Consider the following 25,634-nt stretch of genomic DNA (forward strand, 5'->3'; position numbering starts at 1 on the left):
TTCATTTCTTGGGTGCCCATACTCATAAGGAAGTCGAGGGGAATGGACTCCATAACTAGCCCACACCAGGATCAGAGTCATGGGAGGTTTCCTGGAACCCAGTTTATCAGAATGCTCTTCCTCGCACTTAATGAAAGAATACTAAACAATTTATTCCCATGCAAGTCCAAAGAGGGAGGATTCAGCGAACACAAGAGGAGGGGCACCAGGTTTGCCTTGACCTCGGTTCCCAAAACCCCTTCCAAAACACTTGCTATAGTGCACCAATACCTATGAAGCTTGTGGCATGATCACAAGCAATACGTAAGTGCACCAACATCTATTGAACATTTGGGGCACATTGGGGACTCTCCTGTCTTAAATTTGACAGGCTGCTCGGGTGTCAATTAAACCCTGCGGAGTACCTTCAACTGCATAGCCTACATCCTATTGCAAATTGAAATCTTCCTTACGCTTTCCCAAATATCTTCCCACTCCTCTGGTGAGATCTCCACCCACAATTCCTGAGCCCAGATTCCATGCAGCCGCTCTATATCATTTGAGACACTACCTCTTAATAAATGATAGAGGGTGCTAACCGAGAGAGCACCTGTGGACGAAACACTCTTCCCTCCATTTCCGACCTATGGGGACTAACCATTAATGTAGTCTTTTTTTCTGTCTAAAGTTCCTCATCTAAAAGTAGCGAAAGTGGCCCCTCCAAGATAACTCATATTTCTGACTCAGCTGCTCTAAAACCACCATGACCACCACGTCAAATAATTCTCCCAAACAGGAAACTCCTCTGGACTCCCAGAGCCGAAAGCCATAATCCATCAATCCCAGCTGGGATCCTACCAATCCTACAATGGGAATAAAAGGAGAAGATTATTTGTGTAAATTGCCCTCAATTTGTCGCATCATTTTACAGGCTTTAACTATTTTATGGACAATTGGATTTCTGCAATGGTTCATAACAATCCTCGTCTTGTCCATGAACAACAGATTAATGAGGGGACATTTTGCCTGGGATGCCTCAATGTCCAGACAAACTGACCGCAGGTCTTTGCAAGCTCAATCAGCCACATCCGATTGCAGGGAACCTCGTTGGTATTTCTTAAAGTCCAGAAAATTCACACCCTTAATCTCCTGCAGAACCTGTAATTTGGCGAGCTTCATAAGAGGCCACCTGTGGTGCCAGATGAACAACCTTAACCAACTGTAAAGCCTCCATAGAACCGACCTGGAGAGCATCAAAAGGACCATTCGCATGGGATAGAAGAAACGAGGAAGTGCATTCATTTTAACCGGAGGTATTCTACCCAACCAGGATAATGGAATATCTTCCCAGAGCCGAAGGTCCTGTCTTATCTTCTTGAGCACTTGCACGAAGTTTGCTTTATATAATTGACAGAAGGCTGGTGTGATAAAAATGCCTAAATAGAGGAGACCTTCTTGTGACCATCTGAAAGGGAATCAGATTGCACCCCCCATGATCAGGTACTCGAATAACACCCAACAGGCATGGCGTCCGATTTCATAAAATTGATGTTATACCCCGAGATAGACTCAAATAAATCAATCACTTCTTTAAAACAGGTCAAAGATATCATCAGGTTAGGTAGAGATTGAAGAACGTCATCTGTGTAAGGATGATGTCATGCCTTCCTGACCCGACCACCCGTTCAGTTATTTTGGGGCCCCTCTGGGTGGCCTCTGCCAACGGCTCAATCATCAATACAAATAATAACGGCGAAAGGGGCAGCACACCGATGCTAAAATTATACCATTAGTCCTTATACATTAGTGAGAACTCATGTCGCTGTTGCGTCACTTTATAATTCTGCCATCCAACAGGCAAAGACACGTCCAAGGCAAAACAGTTCCAAGAAATAAAAGAGGTACGGCCACTACACCCAAGCAAATGCTTTCTCTGCATCCAGCGAGACTTCCAAGCCTGGAATTGACCTTGCTGGCTCACCTCAACCATATTTTGCACTCTCCTAATATTAACAGGGGACCTGTGACTCCTAATAAAACGTGTCTGTTCCTCTTTCACAATGAAGGACAAGATCTTCTCCAACCTCAACGCTAGTATTTTCGACAAAATTTTAAATTCCACGTTTAATAACTGTATAGGCCTATACGAATAGGCAATCCTCTGGGGCTTTCCCTCTCTTGAGAATAAGAGACATGTTTGCTTCTCTCTGAGAGGATGGGAGGCAGTTCTGTCCACAAGAATAATTGAATATATTCAACATTGGTCCAGCCATCATGTCTATGAACTCCTAATAAATCTCACTCCACAAGCCATCTGGCCGATCGGTCTGCCACTCTGGAGCTGCTTTACCGCATCCTGTATCTCTTGGATGTCACGGGGCATACAAAAGAGACTCCTGCTCTGAAGTTATACGTGGGAGGTCCAGGGTCTTAAAATGACTCAATTTTCACCAATCTGTCCGCACAATCCTCTGACTGGAGCAACCCAGTGTAGAACTTTCTGAATGCTGTATTAACCCTTTTGGGACGGCAGGTGATAGTACCAGCACCCTCTCTAATGGATGTAATAGATTGGGGGCACTCTTCCCTCTGGCCAAGTGCGCCAAATACCTTCTCAGTTTAGCACCATACTCGAATAACCTCTGTTTCGCAAAGGAAATCTCCCTCTTTGCAGTCTGGGTGAGCGCAGTGTTCAGAGCAGCCCGGAGCACTGTAATCTGCTGCAACTTAGTTACAGACAGTCTGTCAAAGAATGCTGTCTCAGCTGCCTTCAGCCAAGCCTTGAGCATACGCTACTGCTGTGCCTTCTGCCGCTTCCGAGTCACCGAGTAAGAAATAATCAAACCCCTTGTATAGGCCTTGGCAGTCTTCCAGAACACAGATGGATTACTGGCCGTACCCAAGTTAATGTCCCAATAAAAACTTCAATTCCCGCGAAAAGTACTTAATGAATTTGCTATCTTTCAGGAGGCAAGGACCCATGCACCAGTGCTGCGAGCCTGTCCCAACACCATCAGCCTTAACATCCACGTATACTGCTGCATGATCAGAATTTTGCAGGGCAGCATCGAATTTAAAAAGTCCAATGGGGCAAAAAATTGTCAATCCTGGTATAGCACTTACATGGGTTAGAAAAAAGGTGAAGCCCCTACCTTCAGGGTGAAGACATCTCAAACGTTCACCAACGCAGCTCCCTGTTCAGGTCCACCAGCTGCCTTGATGGTGGGGAAATACCCGTGAGACCCCTTGACATCCTATCCACTTCGGGGTCCATAAGTCAGTTAAAGTCTCCCTTTTAATTGTACAATGTTCCCCAAGGGTCATCCACCTGGAGAGCGCATTTGAAGGGGTGTGGTGGGGCAATATTATACAATGTCCCATCTTCTTCTCCATGTATTAAAGCTTTAAGGATCAGAAACCACTCACGTTTGTCGTTAATTTGGTCAAACAACTGAAGTGGAAGGTTTGTATGAATGAGTGAAGCTACTCCTCTACTTTTCGAATTAAAGGATGAAATAAACACCGGACCGAACCTTCCCTGCTGTAACTCTAAGTGCTCCTTATCAGTTAGATGTGTTTCTTGCATCAAGGCAACATTGACCCCTTCCTTTCTGAGGCTTGAAAGTATCTTCTTCTCTAAATGCGTGAGTGACTCTCCTTAAGGTTCCACGTGCACCATTAAACAAGTGGTTAGCCATAACTATCCGAAGCAGCCCATGACCCACTGGGAGAAGAACCCCATTTATAGCACGTCAATTGAATGCAGTAAACAGTTCATACAAACTTGAAACTATAACTACAATAACAGCCAAAGCAAAACTTCTCACAAATATTTCTAAAATGAGCCAACATATAACACAAATAAGTGGAGAGACCCCCCCCCCCCCTTCCTGCAGAGGGTGTACATATTACCCATTAATCCCCCATGGCTCTTCCGAGCTGAAGCCACTCATCAAATCCAGGCAAAACAATGTTTTCAAAAGTTGCATGCGTCTTACAACAAGAAAGTTAAATTTGTCCCATCCATACTTTGACATCAGGCAGTCTGGGTGAAACAAAATGTAACCACCCCCACCATCGCTAAACCCACTTTCTCATTCAGCGCTAAGTGAGAGAAATGAAAAGAAGTTGATGAGCTGGCCGTTTTCTTCTCATTCTGGCAGCCCGACCAGGCTGATGTTCTTCTGATGGCCCTGATTTTCGAAGTCTTTGACCTCCTCTACTAAGGCCCTTAGCTACCATTCCAGGGCTTCGACACGACCCGCCGAGGATTCTGCCATGGTTTCCAAAGCCGCGATCCACTGTTCCACCTCGACGATGCACGGCCCGAGACGCTGGGTCTCCTGGTCCTGCTTCTGCAGCTTGGCTGAGATCAGTTCCAGCCTTGGTCAGGTCTCCTCCATCACTGAATCAATCTTCTCTCGCAGGCTCTGAACTCTGAGGCCAGGCTCTACTCCACAGATAAGTCTCCTGGAGCATTCGCAGAGGCCGACGTCACAGCCGCGGGTGTATCCATTGCTGAAGTGCCCTGCTGGTTGTGATCCTCATGATCCTTTTCCCTTAGTTATTTTCCGTTACTCACTTAAAATGGCATAGAGCAATACTGGGGATCAAAAACCTCCGATTTTACCACAATAGGGAAGAAAGAGATGGTGAATGCATAACTTTGTCTGGGTTCTGGTGCAGAGCTCAGCAGGGCAGACCTACTGGATCGCTGCCATCTTGGATCTCACCTGAATAATCACTGTTAACAAACTTTTTTTGAAATGGTTTGAAGATGTTTCTTGTAGGGGGAGACAATGGAGAACTATTGGATGTGATATAGTTAGATATTCAGGTGGATGTTTAAGAGTTCAGAAAGTGAATAGTAAATAAAATTGAACCAACGTGGTTCAGGGGTGACTTTGGGAAACGGAAAGGTAAAAGTGAAGTTGGCCTTCAGTTAACGGAAATTGGAATATCGAAGTAAAGGCGTTCTGCACAGACTGCATGCAGTGTGGATGAGATTATACCTGTGTTCTGTACTGTTTCAAAGAATGAGAGGTGATCTCAGGGAAACTTAGAAAATTCACCCACAGCAGACTAACGAATACAGGGGCATGGAGAAGTGCAGCAGACAAAGTTAGGTGGAACCCAAGATGTTCTACAAAAACAAGCTGAACAGAATAACTAGGAAAAAATTAGGACCCATATCGAAACCAATGGGGTAATCAGGATGTGAAACCGGGGAACATTGATAGACTGGGACATGAGAGTTTCACATCTGTTTTATTTGAGAAAGGAAGAAGCAGGTACAGAATTCAAGAAGATGGACTGGGAAGCTCTCAAGCAGATTGAAATAAGATGCAAGTTGGGATGAATGGTTTTGGATGATGTAAAATCCAGATGAGTTGTATCGCAGGATGCTGTTGGAGACAAGAGAGGAAATGTCCTGATCTAAATGTTTTAGTCGAATCTGACCACACAAGGGAGGTGTTAGAGGACTAGAAAACAGCTATGTGGTCCCAAGTCACTCGGAAGGTTGTAGCGATACACCAGTGTCTGGTGGTGTATCACAGCGAGAAGTGTAATGTATCTAATTATTTGTGGTATTCATAAATGATGTAAATATTAATGTGGAGGGGGTGGTGGGGGTGGGGGCTGAGCGTAATAAGTAATTTTGTGTTTGACACAAAGATTGGCCAGGTGGTTGGCAGTGAGGAGGAAAGCCTTATGTTACGGGAATATACAGGTGGAATTGTCAGATCAATGGCAGATGGAATGGAACATTGATAAATAGGATGTGATGCACTTTGGATGAAGGAACTAGACAGGGGAGAATTCAATAAATATAGAACACTAGGGAGATCAGAGGGTGTTTGTCCACATATCCCTGAATGTGACTGGACAGTGTAATAGCCCGTTAAGAAATCACACGGGACTGTAGGCATAGTGTTTCTTCATAGAGGCGACATAATATGAGTTAAACATGCCATTGGTTAAGCCATAGATAGAAGACTGCGTGCAGTTCTGGCAGCCACATTTCAGGAAGTGTTTTGGTTTCTCAGTAACATCAGAAGCTATTGGGGTCACCACAGAGTTGGAAGCTTCAGTGGATTTGTTTTCCTTCCTAGACTGGAGAACTGCATCTGACAATCTGTGTCTGATCTTTCCTTTTTGCCGAGTACATGTTTATGGGATATTACTGTATCAGAACATTTCATTGTTGATAGAGTCTAGGCCAAGCCTTCAAATATTTTTGAGGAGCTCTGCGGTTTTCTATAACACGTGACTCCTCCTCTTCTTGTATAATTCGTTGGATGCACTAAATGGGCTATCTATAAACTTCTCCAATAATTTCATTGAGCTGAATGACTTCCACATATTCCTGTGAAGATAGCGTGAGGAGCTGAATAATCTCTTCCTTTTAACTGTGGAAATGTGCAGTGCCCAGCAGCACTGTTGCAAGAATGTTACCGATACTTCCAACAGAACAAGCCTGAATGTTGTCCAGATCTTCCTACACATGGACACAGACTAGTTCAGGAGCTGAAGGGGAACATTTTTCCTGAATATTGTGTGACCTTCAATGAACACCCTCAGTTCTAATCTTTATGAAGCAGCTGAAGATGTTAGTGCTGAGGAAGCTACCTTGAGGATCTTTCGCAGACATGTCCAGGACTACATGGATTTTTGTACACAAACCACAATCATTGTGCTTTATGCTTTAAATTACTCCAACCAGGGAAGTTTCCAACTCACTCCCATTCAGCGCAATCCTGCTCAGGCTCCTTGAGACCATCCTTAGTTAAATGATGCCTTGATGTCAGGGCCGGTCACTCTTCCCTGAGCCCTTGTGTTCACGTCTTTTGCTCATATCAATAGGTCACAGTGTGGGCGTAATGAGTGCTTTTTGACCAATCATAGTTGAGGGCTGTGAAGAACTGGACATGAAAGAGGATATTATACCTTATGATCTTATTGTGGGTGAAGACGTGCTTGTGGGGGGAGGGGGGCGTGTGGATGAATGACATACCCCTGGTTGTCGGGTTCTCACATTCTATTATTGGAAAGTAGAGTGTGTTATTTTCCTGGAAGCTCTGTTATTGAATGTTTCCAGATTGTCTGGACCATCTCTGGCTGAGGTGTTGGGGCTGTATTCACCGTGAAACTGGGTCTACAACATGACCAACATATGAAGCACATGTTGCAGAGAGGGGAAGCTCTATAAAGAGAGATGAGCGACCTCTTTGATACCCAACCTGGGCTTTCCAATTACATTTTCCAAACCAGCCCAAATTGTGTGTGACCGTTTTGAGGGGCTGAATGGTCTCCTGTATTTCTGTGCACTAGGGTATCGCAGTAAGTAGCTTCTAACTGTCCCTGTCTAGCAGGTTTGAGAGACTGAATGGAACACAGAAACATGTGACTGATGAGCAGGAGTGGGCCATTAGACACTTTGAGCCTTCTCCAACAGGCACTAAGATTGTGGCTGATCAGGTTATGGTCACAGCCCCACTTCCCTGCCTGTATCCCGTTATCCATGACTCACTTCTTTGCCAAATATTTAACTAACTCAGCTTTGAATCAAAGTAAACAAAGAAGCATCTCAAACTTGTGGGGAAGAGAATTCCCACATGAAATGCCTGTTTAGAATGTCTCCTCATCCCTCTTATAAGTGTCTTATTGCATGCAAATTTGTCCGTGCTGACCAGACATCCCAATCTGATCGAGTCTGATTTGTCAGCATTTGGCTCATATTCCTCTGTACCTCCTTATTCAGATACCCATCAAGATGCCAGACTCCATCACTTCCTCTGACAGATGATTTCATAGGCACACCTTCCTCAGTATGAAAACATTGCCTCTAAGTTCCATCTAAAATATTTCCCCTCGCACTTAAACCTATACCCTCTATTTTTGGAATCCCCTATTCTGCGAAATAGACCTTGTCTATTTACAAAATCCATGCCCCTTATGATTTTATAAACCTCTATATGGTCAGCCTTAAGTCCGTGATTCTGCAGAGAAAACCGCTTTTGCCTATTCAGCCTCTGCTTATAGCTCAAACTCTCCAAACCTGGCAACATCCTTATAAATCTTTTCTGAACTCTTTCAAGTTTCACAGCAACCTTCGTACAGCAGGGAGACCAGAACTGCATACAGTATTCGAAAATGTGGCCTCACTGACATCCTGTACAGCTGGAACATGACATCCCAACTCTGAAACTCAATGCTCTGACAAATGAAGGCAAACATCCCAAGCACCTTGTTCACTATACTATTCACTTTGAAAGAGCGTTGCACTACATCTCTCCGTCTCGTTGCTCAGCAACATCCTCCAATAAATTTCCATTAAGTACCCTGATTTGCTTCCCAAAATGCAGCACTTCACATTTATTTGAATCAAACACCATCTGCCAATCGTCAGCCCATGGGCCCGTCTGATCGAGGTCTCATTGCACTCTGAGATAATTTTCTTCATTACCCACAACACCAAAAATGTTGGTTGAATCTTCAAACTTGCTACCCTTACCACCTATGGTCACATCCACATCATTTATATAAGTGACGAAAAGCAGTGGGCTCAGCATCGATCCTTGTGGCACCCTACTGTTCACAGGCGTCCAGTCTGAAAAGCAATCCTCTACCAACCTCTGTCGACTTCCATCAATCTAATTTTTTATTCAATTGCCTTGGGTGCGCTGGTTCCCATGTGACCTAACCTTACTAACTTGCCTAATATGCAGAATCTTGTCGAAGAACTTGCTCCAGTCTATATGGAAAGCATCTACAACATTGTCTTCATCAATCTGCTTTGTCACCTCTTTAACATACTCAGTCAAATTAGTGTGACACGATTTCTCATGCAAATAACCATGGTGACCACCCCCAATCAAGCCTTGCCTTTGAACATGCATGCAATTGGCTATCCCTCAGAATGCCGTCCTACAACTCACCCACCACTGATGTCAGGCTCACCGGTCCAGAGTTTCCTGGGTTGTTGAATAACTGTTTTCTTCTCTACTGCCACTCCTCTATTGGTCACAGCAAATTATCGGTGTTACCAGTTTGATGATATGGCTTATAATATAGTTCACACATTGGGTCAGGGTCGTCCTAGGAAGAAGTCATGTGGATTTCCTTCTCTGTTAAAATAACAAATTCATGACTAAAACAAAGTTCTTCAAGCTATGATGTAAAGGTTAATGACAAACAGTGTAGAAATTACAAAAATGTTCATTGATATTTCCATTACTAAAAGTAATGAGGAACACAAACATGTGCAGACACATACAGATACATACACAGGCACACATAGACAAACTCAAAGACACACACAGATGTGCACACACAGACACACTCAACCTCACAAAAACACAGAAACACAAAAACACGGACACACAGACACACATGCACCCGCAAATACACACACTAACACAGACGAATGCATGTACTATAGTGTGTACAAAATTAGAGCAGTAAAAAGGCCATTTGGCCCATCCAGTCAACTGAACTATTGATCATGGATGACATGTTTTTCAAGCCAGTTCTACTACCCTCTCACAACAAGCCTTGAACCCTTCTTTAATCATAACTTATCGAGTTATATCCTAGACCCTTAGATGTGTGCGTGTGTGTGGCACGCGCATGCACGTGTGTATCTGTGTGTGTATGTATGTCTCTTTGTGCGTCCGTGTGTGTGTGTGTGTGTGCATGTGTTGTCTGTGGGTGTGTGTGTCTGTGCGTGTGCATGTGTCTGTGTGTCTCTGTGTGCTTGTCTTTGTGTGTGTGCATCTGTGTATGTGCGTCTGTGCGTATGTGTGTGGGTCTCTGTGTGTGTCTTCGAGGAGAAAGTGAGGATTGCAGATGCTGGAGATCAGAGCTGCAAATGTGTTGCTGGAAAAGCGGAGCAGGTCAGGCAGCATCCAAGGAACAGGAGAATTGACTTTTCGGGCATAAGCCCTTCTTCAGGAATGTGTGTCTGTGTGTGTATGTCTGGGTGCGTGTGTATGTGTATGTGTGTCGTGTACGTGTCCGAATAGCAGGAGACAGCATTATCGAGGACGGTTGTTTTTCGGACTGGATGCCTGTTGTTATGGACTAGGCCAGACCACTCAAAATATTCTTGAGCAGGCAGCGCAGACTATAACTTTGTAATTTGTTTCAGTAAGTGCACAGTGAAAATTATCAGGTTTTAACATAGACAAAAAATATTCACAAAACTACACAATGAAACACAAAGAACAGAATAAAGAACCCCTACAGAACTCAATCTATTCAAACTAGACTTAATTAGCTGTTCTGGAAGTACACAACCATCCCCAATAAGGAAACCCCCTGAAAAACAGTACAAATGGAACAAATGATTGCACGTTAAAGTTAGAAGGGCAGAAGGAGGGAGAGAGAGAGAGAGAGAGAGAGAGAGAGAGAGAGAGAAAGCTAAACTGCAAACTGGTTCTGGACTGAACTGCTCACCTCAAGAGCTGACCACTCCCCTTTCATTATACCTTTAATCACAAAACCGTTCAATCTCTGTACCAAACCAATCACCTTGGAGCCGGGAACGGTTTACGACGCCTCTGAAAAAAAAATTAAGGACACAGTATCTTTGAGAAAAGGAAGCTTTTAGAGAAAAGGGACCAGCTTTGTGACACTGTGCACAGTGGTGTTCCACAGGGACTTCTGCTCAATCCATTTTTGTTTTGACATTTAGACAAATGATTCAGATGAGAACTATAGAAGGCGTGGTTAGAAAGATTGTGGATGAAACCAAGTTTTGCTATATAGTGGACAGTGAAGATTACACAGGGACCATGATCAAATGGCTTGATGGATCTGAAGAGTTGTACAGCACCGAAGCAAACACTTTTGACCAACTCGTCCATGCCAACCTGATTTCTGAAAGTAATCGTGCCCTACTTGGGGTGGTGCAGTGGCTCAGTGCTTAGCACTACTGCCTCACAAGTACCAGGGACCTGAGTTTGATTGCTGGCACAGCTGACTGACTGTGTGGAGTTTGCACATTCTCGCTGTGTCTGCGTGGGATTCTTCCCACAGTCCAAAGTTGCGCAGCTTATGTCAATTGGCCATGCTAAATTGCACATAATGTCAGGTGCATTCGTGGTGAGATGGTTCTGGGTGGGTAACTCTTCAGAGAGTTGGTGTGGACTTGTGCTACCCTGTAGGGAATCTAATCTATTTGCCAGCAATTGGAACATATCATTCTAAATCCTTCCTATCAATATATCCATCTGGGTTCCTTTTAAATGTTGTAATTATACCTACCTCCATTACTTCTTCTGGCAGTTCATTATGTACACGCTCCACATTCTGAGTGATAACGTTGCCCTGACGTCACTTTAAAATCTTTCCCCTCTCACATTAAATCTATGCCTTCTAATTGTGGACTTCCTAGCATGGGGAAAAGATCTTGACTATTCACCCCCTATCCATGCACTTCATGAATTTATAAACCTCTAGAAGGTGCAAATATGTCTCCCACCCAAGGTCTGTGCTTACAGGCATCCGGGGCTTAAATTCTGAAATTCAACACTGACACCTCTTCCATCTCGATCAAACCACAATTTTAAAATCATTTTACTCAATGCGTTCAGACCTATTATTATACACCTCTAGTTGGATGAGTTGGCCTCCACTTGGCCCTATAGGGGCCAGAGGTAGGGACACTACCACCACTCCACAATAGCCCCAAAAGTTGCAGCATGATTCTCCTGTGTGTTCGTTCATCAGCCTGTTCTGACATGCTGCACCTGAATCCAGACAATCTGGTCTCGATCTAGGGACACTGCCAGGGAAGTTCAGGAATTGGAATAGAAATCGGAGCTCTGCCTCAGAGGCAGGGATACTACCAACTGCACAAAATCTAAACCATGCCCAAATTTTAAATTTTAAATGCCAGCTTCCAGATCTGTATGGATTTATTGAAATCTAGTTCACTCTACTGAATTACCCAGTTAAAATAATAACGTTCTTAAAAAATGCAAGGTACTTGCCTCAACTGTAGGATGTCGAGTTTATGAGCTGTGCCTTCGAGATAAACTAAACATCTTTAAATACTTGTCTATTATTTCCAGATTAAATGGCTATTATCTGTAGTCTGCAATATGAGGGAATGAAATCCTGCAGACACACACTGCACTATGAAGGATCTCGAATAAATATCAACACGGAACAGCAGAGACAAAAACAGAGCTTACTTTCTGGCCTGAAACACCGATCACTGTTTCCCAGCTCTAACGTTTGACTGCCCTCTTCCTAAAACCAGTAAATGGTACAAGGTAACTGATTACTTTCCAGCCTTTCTTCCCCAATATTATCACTCACTGGGCTAAAGAATTGCAGATGGAGTGTAATGTTGATAAATGCGAGGTATTGTACTTTGTTAAAACAAACAAAAAAAAACACATATACAATTAAATGTTGAGCCATTGCTAGTGTTGTAGAACAGATCAACCTGGGGTTTCAGGCATAATTCTTTGAAGTTTGCTTCATATGTAGACAGGATGGTTATGAAGGTGTTTCACTTGATGTTCTTCATTGTATAGACATAGTCATAGAGATGTATTGAACGGAAACGGATCCTCTGGTACAACTTGTCCATGTCGACCAGATACCCTAACCTCATCTTGTCAATTTTGCCAACACCTGCCCATATCCGTCTGAACCCTTCCCATTTATATACTCATCCAGATTTTTATTTTTAAATACTTTAACTTAACCAGCCTCTGGCAACTAATTCCATACGCATACAACCCTCTAAGCATAAAAATTGCTACTGTGGTCCCTTTTAAATCTTTCCCCTCTCATCTTAAACCTATGCCCTCTAATTGTGGACCCGCTTACCCTGGGGAAAAAAAACATTGTCTATTTAACCTATGCATGCCTCTCATGATTTCATAAACCTCTATAATTCACCTTTCAGCCCCTAATGATTCAGAGAAAACAGCCCCAGCCTATTCCAGCTCTCCCTTCAGCACAAATCCTCCAGCCCTGGCAACATCTTTGTCAATTTTTTCTGAAACTTTCCAAGTTTCACAACATCTTTCTGATAGGAATGAGACTAGAATTGTACGCAATATTGCAAAAGTGGCTTAACCAATGTCCTGCACAGCCGCAACATGACCTCCCAACTCTTTCACTCAGTGGTTTGAACAATAAAGGAATGCATATTAAACACCTACTTCACTATCCTATCTACCTGCAACTCTACATTCAAGGAAATATGACCCTGTACTCCAAGGTCTCTTTGTTCAGCAACGCTGTCCAGGACTTTATCAAATATAAGTCATGCTCTGATTTGCTTTTTTCAAGATTTAGCACCTCGCATTAATCTAAATATACCTCCATCTGCCACTCCTCGGTCCATTGGCCTATCTGAACAAGATTCCATTTTACTCTGTGGTAACGTTCTTAACTGTTCATTACACCTCCAATTTTGATGCCATCTGCAAATCTATTGGTATATCTCCTATGTTCTCATACGAATCATTTATATAAATGACGAATAGCAGTGGACTGTCCTTTGAGTACAGGTGTTGGGACGGTATTTTCAGGTTGCACAGGACATTCATGAGGCATGTCCTATAGGACTTTATGCAGTTCTGGTCGCCCTGTTATATCGAGAATATTATCAAGTTCGGGAGAGTGCAGAAGAAATATATCAGGATGTTGCTGGGAATGGAGTGTTTGCATATAAGGACAGGCTCAACAGACTCGGACATTTTCTACTGGAGCGTAGGAGGCTGAGAATTAACCTTTTAGAGGTTTAGAATATCATAAGAGGTATCGGTAATGTTGAATGGTAGGTGTCTTTTCCCTGGAGTGGGGGATTGTTTTAAGATAAGAGGAGAAAGTGTGTTAAAAGACATGGCGTCATAGAGCTGTATAGCATGGAAACAGACCCTTTGATCCAACGTGTCCATGGCAACCAGACAGCCAAAATTATTCACCTCCCATTTGCTGGCATTTGGTCAATTTCCATCTAAACCCTTCCCATTCATCTGTCCATCCAGATGCCGGTTAAATGTTGTAATTGTGCCAGCCTCAATACTTTCCTCTGGAGGCTCATTACACACGAAACATCCTCTACATGAAGATATTGTCCATTAGAGCTCTTTTTTGTCTTTCCCATCCAACCTTAAACCTTTGCCATCTAGTTTTTGACTGCACTACCTAGGGAAAGGACTTTGGCTATTCAATCTATCCGTTGTACCCATGATTTTACTAACCTCGAACATCAACCCGCCTCATCTGATCTCCAGGGAAAACAGGCTCAGCCTATTCAGCCTCTCCCTGTAACTCAAACCCTCCAATCATGGCAGTGTAAACCCTTCTTGAACCCTTTCGAGTTTGACAACATGCTTCCTACAGAGCAGAGAGATCAGAATTGCAGACAGTAATCCAAAAGTGGCCCGAACCAATGTGCTGTACAGTCACAGTCCAGTCTCCTAACGCATATACACAATGCACTTGACCAATTACATATCAAATACTTTCTTCACTGCCCTATCTACCTGCAAATCTACTTTCAAGGAAGTATAAATCTGTACTCTGAGATCATTTTGTTCAGCAACACTCCCCAGGATTTTACCAGTAAGTGTATAAGTCCTGCCCTGATGTGCCTTTCCAATATGCAGCATCTCACATTTATCTAAATTAAACACTGTCTGCCACTCCTTGGCCCATTGGTCCATCTGATTAAGATCCCGTCGTAATCTGAAGTAACCTTCTTTGCTGGCCACTACACCTCCAATTTTGGTGTCATGTGCAAACGTACTAACTGTCCTATGTTCATATCGAAATCATTTATATAAGTGATGAAAAGTAGCAGAACCAGCACCAATCCCTGTGGCACTCCACTGGTCACAGGCCTCAAGTCTGCAAAACAACCCTCCACCACAACCCTCTGTCCTCTACCCTTGAGCCAGTTCTGTATCCAACTGGGTAATTCTCCCTGAATTCCATGTGATCTAATCTTGCTAACCAGTCTCCATGGGGAGCTATGTCGAATGCCTAACTGAAGTCCATATAGATGACATCCAGCGTTCTGCCGTAATCAATCCTGTCCGTGACTTCTCAACAAAAACAAAATCAAATTAGTGTGACATGATTATCCATGCACACCCCCATTTCACGATGCATACAAAGGGCTTTTGTCCAGATCGTCGCTTTTCCTGTTCGTCATATGCTGCCTGACCTGCTGTGCTTTTCCAATACCACTCTCATCTAGACTCTGATCTCCAGCATCTGCAGTCCTCACTTTGGCCTATCCCTAATCAGTCCTTGCCTTTCCAAATGCATTTTAATCCTGTAGCTCATTATTCCCTCCAACACCGTGCCCATCACTGATGTCAGGTTCCCCAATATATAGTTCTTGGCTTTTTCTTTCCATTTTGTTTAATAGCAAAACTTTAGTCAAACTCATGACTTCCAGCATCTCACCTGTGGCTATTGATGATGACAACATCTCAGCAAGGGACCCAGCAATCACTTCCTTCGCTTCCTACAAATTTATTGGGTCCACCTGATCAGGAGCTTTGAGGTGATTCATTTTTACACTGCATGTAGTTCGTGAAGGGAATGTACTTTCTGAGGAAGTGATGGATTGTGGGTGAAGTTATAACATTTAAAACGCATTTGGTTATGTACAAGAATAAGAGAACATTTGGACAAATCTGGGCCAAGCGCAGGCACGTGGGACTGGTTTAGTTTGGGATTATGGTCAGCATGGACTGTATGGGCCGAAAGGCCTGTTTGCAAATACCCTGTATAACTCGATGAGTCTATGTGTGTTTGCATGTCCAAGTATGTGCCTGCATATTTCTGTTCGTGTTTGTCTATTCCTGTGTGTCTATATATGTCTCTGTTAACCTCTGTTTGCATGTCTATCTCTCTGTGCTTGTTTCATGTGTTCCTGCATTAGTGTGTGGATCTCTGTCTCTGCATCTCTATGCAATGGGAACTCTTCTTGTTTTTGGTGTGAATCACTGAAACTGGGTCAAAACCACTCTCCCTTCCTCTCCATTTCCCTCTTTTCTAAAAGTGATACAAGCCCACACTCTGCTGGTCTGGTTTAGGTATTTTCAATCCTTTCTCAAAGGTAAGATTACTTGTAAGACTAAAACATTAAAAATTCCAAGTTACAGGAAGTGCATTAAAATTACTCTCATCGCCTTGGAAAGTGGCTCACTCGGAACTGCTTGGATATAATTGCAATGGAAATATGCTTTAATGTGTAAACTGTGTGTTGGAAACACTACCCAGTGACAAAACATTTCCACATTGCAAAAGGAGCGCAGACATTTCTCCACACGAACATGTTCCACTCTGAGGGCCTAAGTACAATGACAATCCTCTCCAAACCAACCTAGTCTGTGCATGTGTGTGAGTGCATGTCCGCGTGTATGTGTGTGTCTGTGTGTGTGTGTGTGTTTAGTGCAATAAAAATTCAGGTTGGATTTTGCTGCGAGCTGCTGCCCTCCCTCTCTCCCTCTCAGACTGAATCCCTGATCGTTTACACACGTTCGCACCGCGATTACAGTGTCGTTGGGGGTGGGGAATCAGGGTGGGGGTGCAACAGAGATTGAAAACAAGAGAAATCTCAGCAGCTCTGGAAGCATCTTTGGACAAAAATGAAAGTTGACGTTTTGGATCGAGTGATCCTTACTCAGAACACATATCGGGGGATATTACATCATTTTAAACACCACAGAGACTGCCAGACCGAGCCCACACAGATACACACACGGCTACAGACACATAGAAGCACTCTCTATACATTGACAGTAATATAGACCTGGAGAGTGTGTCAATATTTCACTCGCTCTGTTTGGTGTGTGTCAGTATTTTTGAGTGGAGTGTGACTGTAGGACAATTTCAATATTTGCAGATAACAAACCTGAAAGAATTGTGAAGTTTGTTGAGGACGGTGTGGAACTCCAGCAGGAAAGTTATATGTTGATGTACTGTTCAGGTGTATGGCAGATGAGGATTAACGCAGCACAGTGTGAGGTGATGCTCTGTAGTAGGAAGGACATTGAAAGACAAAACAAAACAGGTTGTACCGTTATAAAGGAGGTGCAGGAGAAAAGGGCCAGGATGTATTTGAGAACAGGTTATTGAAGATGTCAGGACAAGTGGGAAGAGCAGTAAATCTCACAGATTCATTTCAGTATCTGAGCTATTGACAGGAGGAGGTGTAGGAGGGACTCTTCATGCTCCTTTCCTGGGATGTGATGGAGACGATGTGTTGTGAGCCCACCCTCCTGCCCACCGAGACCGTGGGGATTCCATTTGTACCAGCTCGACACAAAAGGGAGATGGCATCAGGGCCACGGCTTCTAAGTTGTTCCGGGGGGAAACGGAGCTGCCAGTGGGTTTAAAGTGAGAATTGCCCTTCACTGAACATTGCTCCTTACTCGGTTGCTGGGACGTTTCAAAATCTCCACTCGAGGCGTCCCAGTCCTGTCCGGCTTGTACCAGGTTCCCCCGAACATGGCGGGGGGGAGGGAGGACGTGAGGGAACGGATATCGGGCACTCCACCACTCGGCTTGACCCTTACTGTCCTATTCCAGGCTGTTTCTCCTGGAATGGGAGAAAGGGAGGGACGCAGTGAGGGAGGCTGCGAGTGGCTACCTCTGCTGTTAGTGCTGGTGTAGGTGAGGGGAGATATGGTGAGGTGTCTGGAGGGAGTCAGTCCACAGTGTTGTATCCATGCAATGTTATTAGTGTGTGTGTGGTGGGGGCGAATAATGGGGAGAGAGAAAGAGAGGGAAGGTACTGCAAGCAGCAGTGAGAGTGGTGGAGCATGAATGTTGTTCTGGGTCGCTGCTGCAACAGATATACAGTGAGTGTGAGGAAGCAGAGGGAATACGGTGACCCTTATCCTAACAGAGCGGAGACGGTTATTGATGCTTGTCCTGTATTGCTAGACATTTCTTCAGACCTCAAATACTGCACTGACCTGAGTGGGGAGCTCAGACCATGCTCGGTGGGTCTGATAGTGTGACCCTTTCTTGGAAGAGAATGGTCCCCCTCTGTACTAGCCCATCTACCAGGACCTCTGTGCCCCTGTCGACAAACTGTGGTGTAATTGCCCCTTATCTGCCATGCTCGGGGTAAACTGTACAAACCAGCTCCGACATCAAAAAAGCTCAACTGGCCTTTTAAAGATGGTACCAGTGCCAGGGATCACGGAATACCCAGGGGCATCAGTGCAATGGTGAGTGCCTCCAGCCATGATGGGTGGGAGAATAGGGCTGGCATTGAATGAGAGGGACACTATGAGGTGGGGTAGGTAGTTAATGAGGTGAGTTCGATAAGGTAGCACCAGGAAATTAGCTCGACCTTGTGCAGACAATCCCTCTGTCACACTCAATGAAAATGGCGCTGAGATAAATTATGATTCGATTCAGCCCAATGAGACGAAGACAATGTTGACCCCAATCCCAGTTAGAACGCTGCAGCTGCTTGATCAATGCTCTCCATCACAGAGAAGGATCTCAACGTCATCTTCCCCTTGGGAAATATGGCAGGGCAGGAGACTGAGCTATCAGTGGGGAACCACTTTGAGACACATAATCATAATTCTATTAGTTTCAAAATAGAGATGCAAAAGGATGAACTGGGTCTAAAAGGTAACGCTCTAACTTGGAGGAAGGCCAATTTTGATGATATTATCAAGAACTTCCAAACTGGAGTGGAACAGAAAGTCGCAGTTACGGGGCCAGCTGAGAAGAGGGAAGCCTTCAAAAGGGAGATGCCAAAATGACAGAGACAGTCTGTCCCTGTTGGGGTGAAGGGTAAAGCTGGGAGGTGTAATGAATGCTGGAGGACGGGAGAAATTGAGTGTCTGGTCATGGATAAGAGGGAAGCATAAGTCAGGTAGGGAGAGCAGGAGTCAAGGTTTTTTTCAGTACTCATTCACGGGTTGAGGGTATCACTGGTTGGACCTGCATTCATTACCCATTACTAATTGCCCAGCGGGCAGTTACGAGTCACATTTCAACTCTCCCTCCCACTCTGTCGAGGACATGGAGGTCCTGGGCCTCCTTCACCGCCGCTCCCTCACCACCAGACGCCTGGAGGAAGAAAGCCTCATCTTCCGCCTCGGAACACTTCATCCCCAGGGCATCAATGTGGACTTCAACAATTTCCTCATTTCCCCTTCCCCCACCTCACCCCAGTTCCAAACTTCCAGCTCAGCACTGTCACTGTGACTTGTCCTGAGTTATCCTACCTGCCTATCTTCTTTTCCACCTATCCACTTCACCCTCCCCCCGCCCCCGACCTATCACCTTCATCCCCTCCCCCACTCACCTATTGTACTCTATGCTACTTTCTCCCCACCCCCACCCTCCTCTAGCTTATCTCTCCACGCTTCAGGCTCTCTGCCTTTATTCCTGATGAAGAGCTTTTGCCCGAAACATCGATTTTGCTGCTCCTCGGATGCTGCCTGAACTGCTATGCTCTTTCAGCACCACTAATCCAGTTACGAGTCACACACATTGTTGTCGGTCTGGAGTCACATGTAACCCAGGCCTGGTAAGGAGGCAGTTTGCTTCCTTCAAGGCCATCAGCGAACCTGATAGATTTTCCAAAAATCGAAAATGGATTCATCATCGTCATTTGGCTCTTATTTCCAGTTTCAAAGTGACTATTGAGAAGGGTCTAAAGCCAGTAGGAGCATACATAAGAGGGAAATCCGGAGGCCATAAAGGGGACATGAAATAGTTTTGGCAAGTAGGGTTAAGGAGAATCCAAAGGGATTCTACAAATGCATTAAGGACAAAAGAATAGCTCAGGAGAGATTTGGTCCACTTAAAGATCAGAAAGGTTGCCAATGTGCAAAACCGCAGGAGGTGGAGGCGATACTAAATAAACATCGTGCGTCAGTATTGGCTGTGCAGAAGGATATGGAAGCGAAAGAACTTTGGAAATAAACCGTGACATGTTGAAAAGTGCCTGTATTGCAGAGAAGGAGATGCTGGAGTTTGTAAACCCGTTAAGGTGGGAAAACCTTCAGCACCTGATCAGATGTACCTGAGAACTCTGTGGGAAGCGAGTGAAGTGATTGCTGGGCCCCTTGCTGAGATATTTGTATCGTCAATTGTCACAGATGAGGTACCGGAAGATAGGAGGCTTGCGAACTTGGTGCGATTATTGACAACATTTAAAAAGGATGGTAAGGAAAAGCTAGTGAGCCAGACTTCAGTGGAGGGCAAGGTGTTGGTAAGGATTATGAGGCACAAGGTTTGCATGGATTTTGAAAAGCAGGGACTGATAAGTGATAGGCCACATGGATCGAAGCACTAAATTGACTGGGTATGTTTGAAGAAGTGACTAAGAGGATTCATTGAGGCAGAGGTGTGTATTGTTGGTATGGACTTCAGTAAGGCATTTGCCAACTTCCTGCATGGTCGATTGGTTGACAAGCTTAGTTCATATGAAATACAGGGAGAACTAGCCATATGTATACAGAATTAGCCCGAAGGCAGGAGACAGAGGGTGGTGGTGAAGGATTGTTTTTCGAAATGGAGGGTTGTGACCAGTGGTGTGCTACAAGGGTTAGTACTGGTTCCACTGCTTTTTACTATTCACAGAAATCATTTGGATGTGAACATTGCAGCAATAGTTGCTAAGTTTGCAGATGAAACCCAAAATGATGGTGTAGTGGACAGCAAAGAAGGTTTACCTCAGAGTACAATGGAAATTTGATCAGATGGGCAGATGGGCTGACAATTGGCAGGTGGTTTTTAATCTAGATAAACAGGAGGTGCTGCATTTTGGAAATGCAAATCAGGGCAGGACATGTACACTTCATGCTAACGTCCTGGGGACTACCTCCTGTTTCTCCCTGTTCCTGAGCAGCAGTTTCAATGCTCTGAATGATGTCACAAGGTTAAGAAAGGACTTGATAACAGGGAATTTCAAACGTGGAGCAGCATTACACAAAGGTATCTAGAAACGTCTCCACCAAACATTTTATGCAGCTCGTCTGTTATTTTATTCCTGTCTCCTTTTATAAACAGGGTGAATCATATACAACAGTGCAGTGTTCTGACAATACTCCCATATGTAGGGAAGACATTAAAAAGATTGAAAGATTTATGACCTATCCCTCAGCAACTCTCATTCATTCCATCCAAACCTAGTAAATGTTCCCTTTTATTGTGTTATGTAAAATGATGCAAGGAACTGGTTAACTGAACCTGTTTGTTTGGTGACTGTGACTAATGTCAGTCTCCATGGATTCTAATTATCCCAGTGGAGAGTTTCCATCTTAATGACAAAAGGGCTCGATTCAATACGTTATCCCATAGTATGGGAGGGAGCACCACCGATAGCACGAACAGGGATCGGCTGCTCCAGAGAGAGGGAGAGATCAGAAACTGAGAACATTAGACTGGACAGTTCCAACAGTGGATCAGAATCTGAGAACGTTAAACTGGAATGTTACAACAATGGATCAGAATCTGAGAACATTCGACTGGACAGTTCCAAAAGTGGATCAGAATCTGAGAACAATAGACTGGAATGTTTCAACAATGGACAGGAGTTTATCCTCTTATATTTGGATTCTTTCTACATATTCTTTGCGGTTAACGTCGCGGATCAAATATGTACTTTACAGTATTCAATATTTTTATTATCCTATCCTGGCTATTGTTGGTGTCCCTGGTAAGTTTCATTGTCGATTTATTATTTGTATTAACCATGTGCGACTGTATTACTGTTCTTTTCATTTGCTCTGTAAGTATTCACGCTCCAAACCACATCAAACAACAGTGAACTTGTTCATTCTTTCTCTCCTTCTTTAGTTCTGGCACTAAGCCTTTTTGATTGACCTATGCACTTTCTGGTATGAACCAGGATTCATTGCATCACTGCCCTTGCTATTTAAATATTGGGAGCTTGGAGGTCACTGTCTTCTGTTCTGGATGCAAACTCCATTTCCTTCCTCTACTCCATCTCATCCCTGGCCAATAACTGAGGCTGAAACAGGCCAGTCACAACTACGGTGATCCCTTTAGCCACAAGCTTATTACTGACACCATATCCTGACCATTCCTAATTTTAACTATTGTCAACTGCAGAATATATTTCACTGGTTCATGCCATCTGCTGTGTGAACCTTCAGCTATGAAACACAACCTTAATAAAGCCAATAATCTGCTGTTGCTTAACCAAATCTGACTCGGTATTCAATGGCTTGTATCTAAAGGCAGAACAAAATCCCATCATTCCTGTATGGATTGCTTTATATTGTTGTTGGGTCTGGGAATGCCTTTACTTTAGTATTCACAAGCACATCGTCACCTCTGTCTATAACACGGTCCTCAGTCTCCCTCTGTCAATGGCACAAAACCCTGTCATTTGTTCACATTTAAACTGATTTCCTCTATGTCTATTCTCTCTCAAATAATAATTTTCATATCTACTGCCACCAACACACACACACGCACACACACACACACACACACACACACACACACACACACACACACACACACTCCCTTATTTCATATTTCAGCAGTGGAGGTACAGGGCCATACATTTGTGGGAGTCCATTTACTTCACTTCCTGCATGGGTTATGCATCTTCCCGTGCAAGACATTTCTGTAGTCCAAGTATAGTAGCAATATACTGGCAAACGTTTGCAATGGTCCCAATGCTGGGCAGGTAGTCCAGTAATAGAGTAGTCCACTAGCGTGGGCTGCACAGACCTCCATTCTGGCTAGTACCTTGTCCCAGTTTATGGTGTCAGGAATGGTTCTGTGAGGCAGATTCACAATTTGATGTAACTAACCATTTCAACTGATCTGGCAATAATTTTATTGAATGCTCCCATTCTTGTGATTGGACCCACTATTGTCTCACTTCTCCAGTTACTCCCACTCCCCTGTCTCCTCATCCATATTTTCACGACATGTTATCAGTTAATTAATTGTTTTTTTTCAGTACCTTTCCCTGGTGTTGTTTTTTCACTCCTGAGTGTATCGAGTGCTAGAATTGAGAAGCTCAGAAAAAATGCAATGGTATGTGGCGGGCTGTTGGTCCAAGTTGGGTTCCAGCAGCTTTGAGACACGTCTTTGAAACTTGCTCTGTGCCTGACCTCTGAAGGCCTGTGTTTGTCCCTCTCAGTTGATTGTGCAGTCCATAACATGAGGAAACCCCTCGAGTATTATTGTCAAGGAACAGGAGCTGAGGAGCATCTGACTGCCTCCTGTCATGGAAAGGTTAGTGGAGGTGATGGAGATGGTTTACTGGAGGTTGTGCTGTGAGCTGCCTTGGACATTCAGGGAGACCTGAGGTTTTGGTGACCCAACTCTGGATGGAGCATGGGGAGTGTAGTTACAGCATCTGGGTCTGCAACATGAACAACAAATGGAGCAGAGGCTGCAGAGAGGGGGAGCTCTGAAACCACAGAGTGTTTGTGGGGAAAGGGATCTGCCACATCTGCTGTGTTTTAACGAGGATACACACATCCTTTCCCTCTCCCCTTTAAATACACCCATGCAAATTCACCGTCTCCTTCCCACACACAAACACATTCCCCTCTCTCACATGCACACACACACACTCCCCCCTCTCTCACAAGCATGCATACCCTCTCTCTCCCTCCCAAAGACACACATACTCCCCCTCACACTCTCACAAACACACACTCTCTCTTTTCCCACAGGCACTCCACCTTGTTTTGAATCACACAAACACACACACACATCTAATCTGTAAGATGAATTTACATTTGCCGGTTTGTATTTCCAGATGCATTATATTTTCTCAACAAAAATACAATTTGTAGAGAGTCAGTCAATACGATATTTTATTAACTCCTACTTTGAAAATAAACCCAGTCTGATTCCGGGTGAAGACACATACAGACCCCAAACACGACCACATGCCTAAAATACGATGTCTGACTGGAGGGGTCACCTCCTTTACATCGATAATACCAGAAGGTATCTCCAGGCAGGACTTGAAAGGAACTCTGGATTTGCATATTCATCAATCAAAATCTGCATCTCCATTCGAACCGATTAGAGATTTAGCAGCCATCTTAGATGTGATCAATTCATGTGCATGTGTTGTACAACCCTTTCATATTTTCCTAATAAATTTTGTGCCTAAGGTCTTCTCTCTCTAATACCTGACGAAGGAGCAGGACAATGAAAGCTTGTGTTTTCAAATTAACCCGTCAGACAATATCCTGGTGCCATATGATTATTGACCTTACTCAACCTAGTCCAAAGCTAGCACCTCCAGATCATGTTTTTTTATTGGTTAGCCAATTTTCTCTCCAAGCAAATAAATTGTCCTAACTTATGTGCTCTTCTCTTGCATATTCATCTTGCGTCAAGCATTGCCTTCTTGAAGTCAAGATATAATAAATCTTTCAGATCCCAGTTATTCAACTTGTTTGTCACACGTTTTAATTTGTAAAAAGTTCGGAAAATCATTCAAACATGATTTATCCTGAATACAATCATGTCGACTTTGATGGGTTATGGTTTGACTTTCAAAGTCTCCTGTTGTTAATTCCTTAATAACAGATTCGAACAATTTGTCTTCAATCATTTGCTCATAACTTTTCATTCCCGATTGAAGTTGGTTATTCGAAGTTCTTCCCTTTCCATAACCTCGACAGTCCGTTTCAATTCCTGTGAAGTAGGCACGAGGCTGTAAAAGATCGGCTCCAATTGCTGTGTAAGAGGCATGGGTGGCTGATTGGACTCATTCTGTTCCTGCTTTGCATACACGATGGGCTGAATGTCCTCCTGGTGTTCCTACACTATAGCTTCGATGTCTTGCATGTCCTGCGCCTGTTCCTGACCAAGCCCCTCAAGATATCATTGTCCTCATCCTGTTGCACAATGACAAGTTTGGGGACTTATGGAATCTCCCTGCTGTTATGCCACATTTCGAGTGTTGAATTGTGCAGGCAGGTTGCGTTGCCCTCAGTGGGTAGCTCAGTGGTTAGCACTGCTGCCTCCCAGGACCAGAGATCTGGTTCAGTTTCAATCACGGGTCACTGAATGTGTGGAGTTTGCACATTTTCCTTGTGCTTGCAAGGGTGTCTATCGTGTACTGCAGTTTCCTCCCACAGTCACAAGATGTTCCAGTTAGGTGCAGTAGTCATGGAAAATGTTAGGTTGCAGAGATTGGGTTGGGATGGGGGTTGGAGACTGGGGTTTGTATGGGATGGCCTTCAGAGGATCAGCGTGGAGTCGATGGGTCAAATGGTCACTTTCATTGCAGGAATCAGTTGAGGGAATAATATCTGAGTTAATACCAATACGCTTTCTTAGTGAGGAGATTAAATCTGTGCACATTACTCCAGATGTGATCTCACGAAGAACCTGTACAGCCGCAGCCACAATTTACCAGCCTGTTGTAAGGTTCCTACTCAGGTTAGAGCAGGCTCAGCTGTCACGGGAATACACAATTTTGTTGAAGATGAGTGGTGTGCTGACCTTCAGGATGTTTTGAGTCCAGGAGTAAGGGTGTCTTACTGCAGCTGTACAGGGCCTTAGTGAGACCCCACCTCGAACATTGTGCGGTATTGTGTGCAGTTTTGCTCTCCCTACCGAATAACAGACAAAGCTGACATTGCGGGAGAGCAGCGAAGGATTACCAGACTGGTCTCTGG

The sequence above is a fragment of the Chiloscyllium punctatum genome, chromosome 6 (assembly GCF_047496795.1).
Source record: "Chiloscyllium punctatum isolate Juve2018m chromosome 6, sChiPun1.3, whole genome shotgun sequence".
NCBI classification, from domain to species: domain Eukaryota; kingdom Metazoa; phylum Chordata; class Chondrichthyes; order Orectolobiformes; family Hemiscylliidae; genus Chiloscyllium; species Chiloscyllium punctatum.